The sequence below is a fragment of the Phoenix dactylifera genome, chromosome 7, assembly GCF_051530095.1.
Source record: "Phoenix dactylifera cultivar Ajwa chromosome 7, Ajwa_hap1_PhDact_Kaust_v1.1, whole genome shotgun sequence".
In the NCBI taxonomy this organism is placed as follows: domain Eukaryota; kingdom Viridiplantae; phylum Streptophyta; class Magnoliopsida; order Arecales; family Arecaceae; genus Phoenix; species Phoenix dactylifera.
This window is the reverse complement of record NC_143196.1, coordinates 21,731,481-21,740,336: the sequence shown is the minus strand read 5'-3', so window position 1 is coordinate 21,740,336 and position 8,856 is coordinate 21,731,481. Positions and strand designations below refer to the sequence as shown.

Below are 8,856 nucleotides of genomic sequence, written 5' to 3'. Positions count from 1 at the left end.
ATATGCTAATGTATCCGGTTGGAGCACTAAGGGGCGTATTGCATGCCCTTCTTGTGGAGATTCAACTCATTCATATTGGTTAAAATATGGAGGAAAATTCTGTTATATGGGTCATCAAAGATGGTTAGAAGCAAATCATCCATTTCGACATCAGAATAATCAGTTTGATGGTACTATAGAGTTGCGATCTGCACCTATTCCACCAACTGGAACTGAAGTTCTTAAACAAACTCATGGCACTAACTATATACCTGGTAAGGCATTCAACAGTTCAAAGAAGCGGGGAAGGGGGGATGTTGGCAGCTCAATAACACAGGTTTTTGAGGACGCTGACAACTTCGAGAATGATGACAGCATTTATGGACAGAAAAATGACAATGGCACAAACTTGGTATCTACACAGAAGCAGTTATGGAAAAAAAGGAGCATTTTTTTTGAATTACCTTATTGGGAGTATAATCTTCTTCGACATAATCTTAATGTCATGCATATAGAAAAGAATGTGTGTGATAACTTGATTGGAACAATGTTAAATATTAAAAGAAAGACTAAAGACAACTTGAAAGCGCGTCTTGATTTGAAAGACATGGGCATAAGACAAGAGCTTCATCCGAAAGAACAACCCAATGATAAATATTTTATACCTCCTGCATGTTACACAATGTCTACTCCAGAGAAAGATCTTTTTCTAATGGTTTTGAAAAAGCTGAAGGTTCCAGATGGGTATGCATCGAATATTTCAAGATGCGTTAATCTTAAAGAGCGAAAACTTACGAATCTTAAAAGTCACGATGGCCATATTTTGATGCAAGATATCTTTTCATTGGCTTTAAGATCATCAACACATAAACAAGTTCTTGCAATTGTGTCTCAGTTATCATCCTTCTTTAAGGCATTATGTTCCAAAGTTCTTGATCCCAAGGAGCTTGATCAATTGGAGTCTAATGTTGCACTAACACTGTGCCATATGGAGAAGATCTTTCCTCCTGGTTTTTTTACTATTATGGTTCATCTAGTCATTCACTTGGTTGGGAAAGCTAAACTTGGTGGACCGGTTCACTATCGTTGGATGTATCCTATTGAGAGGTGATATTCTTAAACTCGAATGTCCATATTTATTATTAATATGAATATATATTCTATTATCTTCGTCGATGTTGATGTTGAGCACTAAAATTTTTTGTTGAAGGTATCTTGTGCGCTTAAAGGAATATGTACGCAATTTAGCCTATCCCGAAGGATCGATTGCGGAGGGATATATTGCTGATAAGTGTTTGATATTTTGCTCGAGATACCTTGAAGGAGTTGAAACTGCTTTTAATCGACCACAAAAGAATTACGATATTATACATAATGCAGAGGAGTACAAGTTCTCATCTGGTGGAAGATTTGTGGGGAAAGCTGAAAGTACTGTAGTTCATCACAAATTATTGGCACAGGCACATCGTTATGTCTTACTTCACAGTGACTTAATATCCGAGTATCGCAGGTCAGTATGGTTATAAGAAATCACAATTTACTGTCATATCAGATATAATATTCAAAACAAATAAATTATTTCTCGTGCAGAGATTTTTTAGTGGCTCAGCGAAGCGCCAACAATAACATTCATCCTACCCCAAGGATTGAGCAAAGATGGTTGGTTGAGTTATTTCCTGAATGGTTATTAAAACAGGTTAGACGTTGAATTCTATTAGATCTTTTATTATATTCTACGATTGGAACTTTGAAAAATTAATTATTATCCAACTTAAATTTTTTTAGGTACCGATTATGATGGAGAGACATTGTTCCAATGAATTAATAGTCCTTGCTCGAGGTCCGAACAATATTGTCAACAGATATGATGGGTTCATTATAAATGGTTTTAAATTTTATACAAAAAAATGTGAAAAATTTAGAAAAATCCAAAATAGTGGAGTTAGGGTTGAGGCGGACGGAAAAATTTATTATGGTGCCCTAACAGATGTTTATGAGTTAGATTATTACGAAACTTTAAGGTAGTATTATTTCGATGTGATTGGGTGGATATAAACTCATCTAGAGGTTTGAAGCAAGATATAAATGGCTTCACACTAGTAAATTTTTTAAGGTTGATACATACTGGTGTGCTATTGAAAGATGACCCATTTGTTTTTTCATCTCAAGCTCAACAAGTGTTCTTCATGCAAGACTTGAAGGATAAAGATTGGTCTGTTGTTATTAAGACTAAACCTAGGGACTTGTATGATATGGGAAAAGGGTTAGCAGAGAAGGATGATGAGACTTATACTCAGTGTATGCCTTTTAATGTTCCGCCAATTGATGAACTGAATTCTACTAGTTTGGTTAGGATGGATATTGAATGAGAGCTGGCTAGTTTCTTAATGGTAAGAAAAACATTACTTTTATGCATTAAATTATTTTGCAATTCATAAATTATTTCTATGGATTTAATTTTTAACTAATATTGATTCTTTTTTGTGTATACTAGATTACAACATGCCGCGAGGAAAACGTTTCAGAAATATTGAGTTTCAGCACACATCCGTGGGATCTACTTCTGATCGTTCCCAGCAGCCTGATGTGCCCCATACTCAGTCCGGGTCCCAGTCTGAGCATGCCCCACCTGCAGATCGTCCAGACACGGATGACGTAGACGTCCTGGGTATTTTGAATTTCTGTTGCTAAATATCTAAGATCGTAGTCTGATACATGTCAGTGTTTTATATATTGAGCTTTTGTATTGCTCTATCGTCTCATCTGCTTATTTTTGAAACCATTATAGATAGCTAAAATTTTTAACTACTTAGGTTTTGTAAAATCTTGAAGATTAACGTACCAGAAGCAAACAAGGAGAGCAAGCTAGAGGGAGCATCAGCTGGTTATTTGTAATACCCATGAAAAAAAAAAAGAAAAAAAAAAAAAAGAAAGAGAGACGGGCCGGCCCGAAAAGAACGGGCCCATCTCCCTTTTAAGATCGTGCCCTAGGCACGATCGTGGAAAAGGGGGAGGGTGCAAGGGAGCGGCGGCGGCGTTAGGGGGGGTTTGATCGCCGGAAGAGACGAGCGCCGGAGCCGTGAACCGGCCGGCCATGGAGGAAGCCGGAAAGCCTCTCCTCCCTTCCCCACAAACCGGGAGAAAAAGCTTTGGACCTGTGCTTGTGCTAACGGATTCCTCCACCCATCTCTCGCCGGAAAGGTCGCCGGAGCACCCCGTCGGGCTGAGGTAAGCATAGCTCGTCCTTTGTACTTCCTTTGCTAGGGGTAGGGCTATGTTGGATGGGGGTTTTGATCGGTGAATGGTCGGAGAAGAGTCCGAAACAGGGTACCCCTGTTTCGGCCTCTCTCTTGTGGATCTTGCTGCCGCCGGCCGCCGGGATTGGCCGAGAACCATGGCATTGTGGTCGGTCGGGACTGTGAGAGAATTATTTTGGGATTTCTAGGGTTTATTGGAGAAGGGGAGAGATGGATCCGGGGTCTTCTTCCTCGTGATCCCATCCTCTCCTCCTCTTCCCCTCGTCGGTTGGCCACCGGCGGCGGCGACGGCGGCTGGGTGTCGTCGGTTGGGGGCCGAGCCACCATCACGGTGGCCTTTCCGTGGAAGAAATGGAGGAAGGGGGAGGGGTCTGTGTCGGCTGGAAAGAAGAAGAAGGAGAAGAAGAAGAAGAAGAAAAAGAAGGAGGGAAAATAAGAATATAATAATAATAATAATAAGAGGAGAAGGAAAAGAAGAAGAAGAAGAAGAGGAAGAGACTTCTTCTTCTCTCTTTCTCTTGGCCGGCCACCATCGCCGGTGACTGCAGCAGGGGCGGCCGGCGATGGTTCGGCCAATGGTGGCCGAGGGTGGGGAAGGTGAGGGCACAGCCACCCCGGCTGTTGCCCTTGGACCAAAGAGGTGGAGGAAGAACCCTTCTCTATCATCCACCCTTCTTTTGGTCTTTTCATCGGGACCGGCCATCGTCGCCGGCGTGGCAGCGGCCACGGCTGGCGACGACATGGGCCGGTTGTACAAGGGTGGGAGTCGGGCCACCCCGACTGCCTTAGACTCGGAGAGATTGAGATGTTTGGGGATCTGGTTATGGACTCCATAGTAAATATCAATTATGGTTTGGAATATTTAAATATTAAATGATTTAGTTTGTGATTTGTAATTGATGTTGTAGAGGAAGAGTCGGCAGAGCCAGGAGGTTTTGATCAGGGGACTCAGCACCTCAGCGCGTAGGTTGTGATTCGGACTGTGTTTGAGTCAGTCTACAATTTCAGTAAGAATCCCTACATCTGAGCACTTCTATGCATATATTGATTTATCGTTGGATTTATTTTACGGTTGTGTTGTTATTGCTTGTGAGCTGATATGACACACATGAGACGAATTTTTATCAACATATTTTCATTCTCTGTCACGCCCCGAACCCGTCACCCGGGTCCGGCACGTGACAGAGTGGTATCAGAGCTTAAGGTTAAGGTATCCTAGGGTTTATGTTCAGGTGAGTATCAGTGGAGAATTATGATAGAAAAACTATCAGAGATTTGGTTTATAATCACCTGAGATTGTAACAAGAATGATATTATAATCTAAGGTTTAAGACCACTAGGGACTGTGGCCTTAGTGGCACTAAAGTTTGAGGTTTAAGATTATTGGAAAATGTGACCAGTTGGAATCTGAGCATATGTTTAAGATCACTAGGGATCGTGACAGAAATATATCATAGCTTAAGGTTATGATCACTTTGGACATGACAATTAGATTCAGTGCTATTTGATTATTTTGAGGCCATAGAGTATGCATATTGATGGGAGAATTCTAATTATTTGAATTCTCATGTTTGGATTGGGCTACTGGATTTTACTTATAATTGTAGAAGACTATTTGATGTGTTAATTTAAAACTCAAGCCTAGGTTTAAGACTTGAGCAGGGATCTTTTGTCATTATTGATGAAGCCACTAATAAATGTCATATTGAGTAGAGACTTCGGTCATGAGATACTTACATGAATTATCATATATAGCATTACTGATGGATGTTAAGAATTTTGGTGAAGGAAGATCAGGAGATCGATCGAGTTAAATTCTAATCATAGTGTATTGGTTCAATGACTTCTAACCTATTGAATTTGAAGTAAATTCTGTTGGAAGAAAAATCAATGTAGCTTTTCTAATTACATTGCAAAGGGAATACAAGAATTACCCCTTTAAATTAAACCTAGATATTTTGAATTCTAAGAAGGTTGTGGAGATCACATAGTGACCTTAAACTTGACTAAAGGATTGGGGGTTAGTTATGGTATGTACACTCTATATAAATTGAGGACAAAAAGATCTAGAGGTTTTGCTCTAGTTCTACTTAGAAATTTGAAATTTGGAGTTTCTTAGTCTCAATGCAAAGTGATACTTTAGTCAGAAATCATTTTGTGACTTTAAAGAATTAAATGAATTAAATCAGAGTGTGCAGCGGAAGTGTGGTGGTTTGACTTATTTTGAAACTAGTTAAGATCATTAATATTTGATCTAAAAGGCATTATGATGAAATACTTGAGTTAGTTTTAGGAGAATGTTGTTGATTCTATGGATCTCTTATTTGTTGGAATGATGTGGGAGAAAGAAAAGAAAAATGATTATAGAATATTAAGAGCATTTGATACTAAAGATTTCTCCTATTTCTGTTAAGCCAATTATGATCTCTGTATAGAATCAAGAGAAATTAATTTCTTGGGATATAATTATGGCATTTTAATCTAAGGTTGGAAGTTTGGAATTCTTTTGAAGGAGATCAAAAGAACTTACTATGTGTGGTAAATAAAAAGGATCAAGTTTTGAGATGCTGTGATTTTTGTATGTCAAAATCTTAAGAGTGGTACTCCAAGAGGGAGACTATTTAAGATCTCAGTGATGATATGATGGATGCATATTTTTAAAGTTTGAGGCTTCAAGTAAGTTAATTTCGAGGACGAAATTTTTTTTAAGGGGGAGAGTATGTAATACCCATGAAAAAAAAAAAAGAAAAAAAAAAAAAGAAAGAGAGACGGGCCGGCCCGAAAAGACCGGGCCCATCTCCCTTTTAAGATCGTGCCCTAGGCACGATCGTGGAAGAGGGGGAGGGTGCAAGGGAGCGGCGGCGGCGTTAGGGGGGGTTTGATCGCCGGAAGAGACGAGCGCCGGAGCCGTGAACCGGCCGGCCATGGAGGAAGCCGGAAAGCCTCTCCTCCCTTCCCCACAAACCGGGAGAAAAAGCTTTGGACCTGTGCTTGTGCTAACGGATTCCTCCACCCATCTCTCGCCGGAAAGGTCGCCGGAGCACCCCGTCGGGCTGAGGTAAGCATAGCTCGTCCTTTGTACTTCCTTTGCTAGGGGTAGGGCTATGTTGGATGGGGGTTTTGATCGGTGAATGGTCGGAGAAGAGTCCGAAACAGGGTACCCCTGTTTCGGCCTCTCTCTTGTGGATCTTGCTGCCGCCGGCCGCCGGGATTGGCCGAGAACCATGGCATTGTGGTCGGTCGGGACTGTGAGAGAATTATTTTGGGATTTCTAGGGTTTATTGGAGAAGGGGAGAGATGGATCCGGGGTCTTCTTCCTCGTGATCCCATCCTCTCCTCCTCTTCCCCTCGTCGGTTGGCCACCGGCGGCGGCGACGGCGGCTGGGTGTCGTCGGTTGGGGGCCGAGCCACCATCACGGTGGCCTTTCCGTGGAAGAAATGGAGGAAGGGGGAGGGGCTGTGTCGGCTGGAAAGAAGAAGAAGGAGAAGAAGAAGAAGAAGAAAAAGAAGGAGGGAAAATAAGAATATAATAATAATAATAATAAGAGGAGAAGGAAAAGAAGAAGAAGAAGAAGAGGAAGAGACTTCTTCTTCTCTCTTTCTCTTGGCCGGCCACCATCACCGGTGACTGCAGCAGGGGCGGCCGGCGATGGTTCGGCCAATGGTGGCCGAGGGTGGGGAAGGTGAGGGCACAGCCACCCCGGCTGTTGCCCTTGGACCAAAGAGGTGGAGGAAGAACCCTTCTCTATCATCCACCCTTCTTTTGGTCTTTTCATCGGGACCGGCCATCGTCGCCGGCGTGGCAGCGGCCACGGCTGGCGACGACATGGGCCGGTGGTACAAGGGTGGGAGTCGGGCCACCCCGACTGCCTTAGACTCGGAGAGATTGAGATGTTTGGGGATCTGGTTATGGACTCCATAGTAAATATCAATTATGGTTTGGAATATTTAAATATTAAATGATTTAGTTTGTGATTTGTAATTGATGTTGTAGAGGAAGAGTCGGCAGAGCCAGGAGGTTTTGATCAGGGGACTCAGCACCTCAGCGCGTAGGTTGTGATTCGGACTGTGTTTGAGTCAGTCTACAATTTCAGTAAGAATCCCTACATCTGAGCACTTCTATGCATATATTGATTTATCGTTGGATTTATTTTACGGTTGTGTTGTTATTGCTTGTGAGCTGATATGACACATATGAGATGAATGTTTGTCAACATATTTTCATTATTATGTTGTTATTGTTTATGTGTTGATGCGGCACCTATGAGGCGTGCATGTTGTTTTAATGAATATATTGAGATAAATTCATTTGGGAAGAAATAACATATTTTTGAAAATTTATGAAAATATGTGATGTGATGGGAATGTGATTGAACATGTAAAACTAGACATGTAATATGGGTTGGACTAACCTTGTCATGAGATAGCGGCCACGAGCTGATACGTGGGATAGCCTCTACGGGCTTACGGATAGCGGCCACGAGCTGATGCGTGGGATAGCCTCCACGGGCTTACGCGTGGGATAGCCTCCACGGGCTTACGGATAGCGGCCACGAGCTGATGCGTGGGATAGCCTCCACGGGCTTACGCGTGGGATAGCCTCCACGGGCTTACGGATAGCGGCCACGAGCTGATGCGTGGGATAGCCTCCACGGGCTTACGGATAGCGGCCACGAGCTGATGCGTGGGATAGCCTCCACGGGCTTACGCGTGGGATAGCCTCCACGGGCTTACGGATAGCGGCCACGAGCTGATGCGTGGGATAGCCTCCACGGGCTTACGGATAGCGGCCACGAGCTGATGCGTGGGATTGCCTCCACGGGCTTACGCGTGGGATAGCCTCTACGAGCTTATGCGTAGGATAGCGACCACGAGCTGATGCGTGGGATAGCCTCCACGGGCTTACGCGTGGGATAGCTGCCACGAGCTGATGCGTGGGATTTGTGCAGTCTTGGACTGGGACATGATCTTGGTTAGTCCAACGCCAGAAATGAAAAGTTTGAAAACTTGGAATCTGAGTAATACGGGAATGGATCACATAATGTGAAAAAGGATTGGTGTATATGTACTGATTACATATATTTGTTGTTTGTTGAGCTTTTGAAATGATGAAATGATATGTACATTTTGATACTTGATTATTTTATGATTTTGTTGTGTGTGGCTGTTGGGATTCTTACTGGGCTGGAAAAGCTCATACTACACTTCCATTTTTTTTTTTCAGAGGCACTGGATTCGTAGAATCTGTCGGATGGGACAAGAAGTGAGCTCGATCTGAGTCAGACTGCTAGATAGTTAGAAGTCAATTTATCTCTTATTTATGGACATTTGAATTTATGTAATCATTCAGTACATTTTGGTTGGATCTGATTGAATTCCATTAATTATTGATTTTGGCATTTATTGGAATTATTGGAATTATTGGAATTGTTGTTTATCTTAGGCCTTGCATGATCTTTAGGGCATTGCTCTAGGGATCATGCGGCCGGTCGCGTGCCGGACCCGGGTGATGGGTTCGGGGGCGTGACATTATTACCGTGATGCTTTGCTTTACAATGACACGCATGGGCTTAGTAATATGATTGAGAGATTAGAATTTCATGCATGCGCCTATCCTTTG

General features: G+C 42.6%; 2 long non-coding RNA genes across 2 annotated transcripts; both read left to right on the top strand.

Moving 5' to 3' along the window:
* The first annotated feature begins 696 nt into the window (after nucleotides 1–696).
* Nucleotides 697–2,670, top strand: LOC149753171 (uncharacterized). Its single transcript, XR_016395840.1, has 3 exons — nucleotides 697–1,086; nucleotides 1,190–2,369; nucleotides 2,474–2,670. It is a non-coding gene; the product is annotated as an uncharacterized LOC149753171 (long non-coding RNA).
* A 2,524-nt stretch (nucleotides 2,671–5,194) lies between these two features.
* On the top strand, nucleotides 5,195–8,648 carry LOC148700163 (uncharacterized). The gene is made up of 3 exons (XR_015972779.2): nucleotides 5,195–6,294; nucleotides 7,231–7,329; nucleotides 8,461–8,648. It is a non-coding gene; the product is annotated as an uncharacterized LOC148700163 (long non-coding RNA).
* The last annotated feature ends 208 nt before the right edge of the window (nucleotides 8,649–8,856 follow it).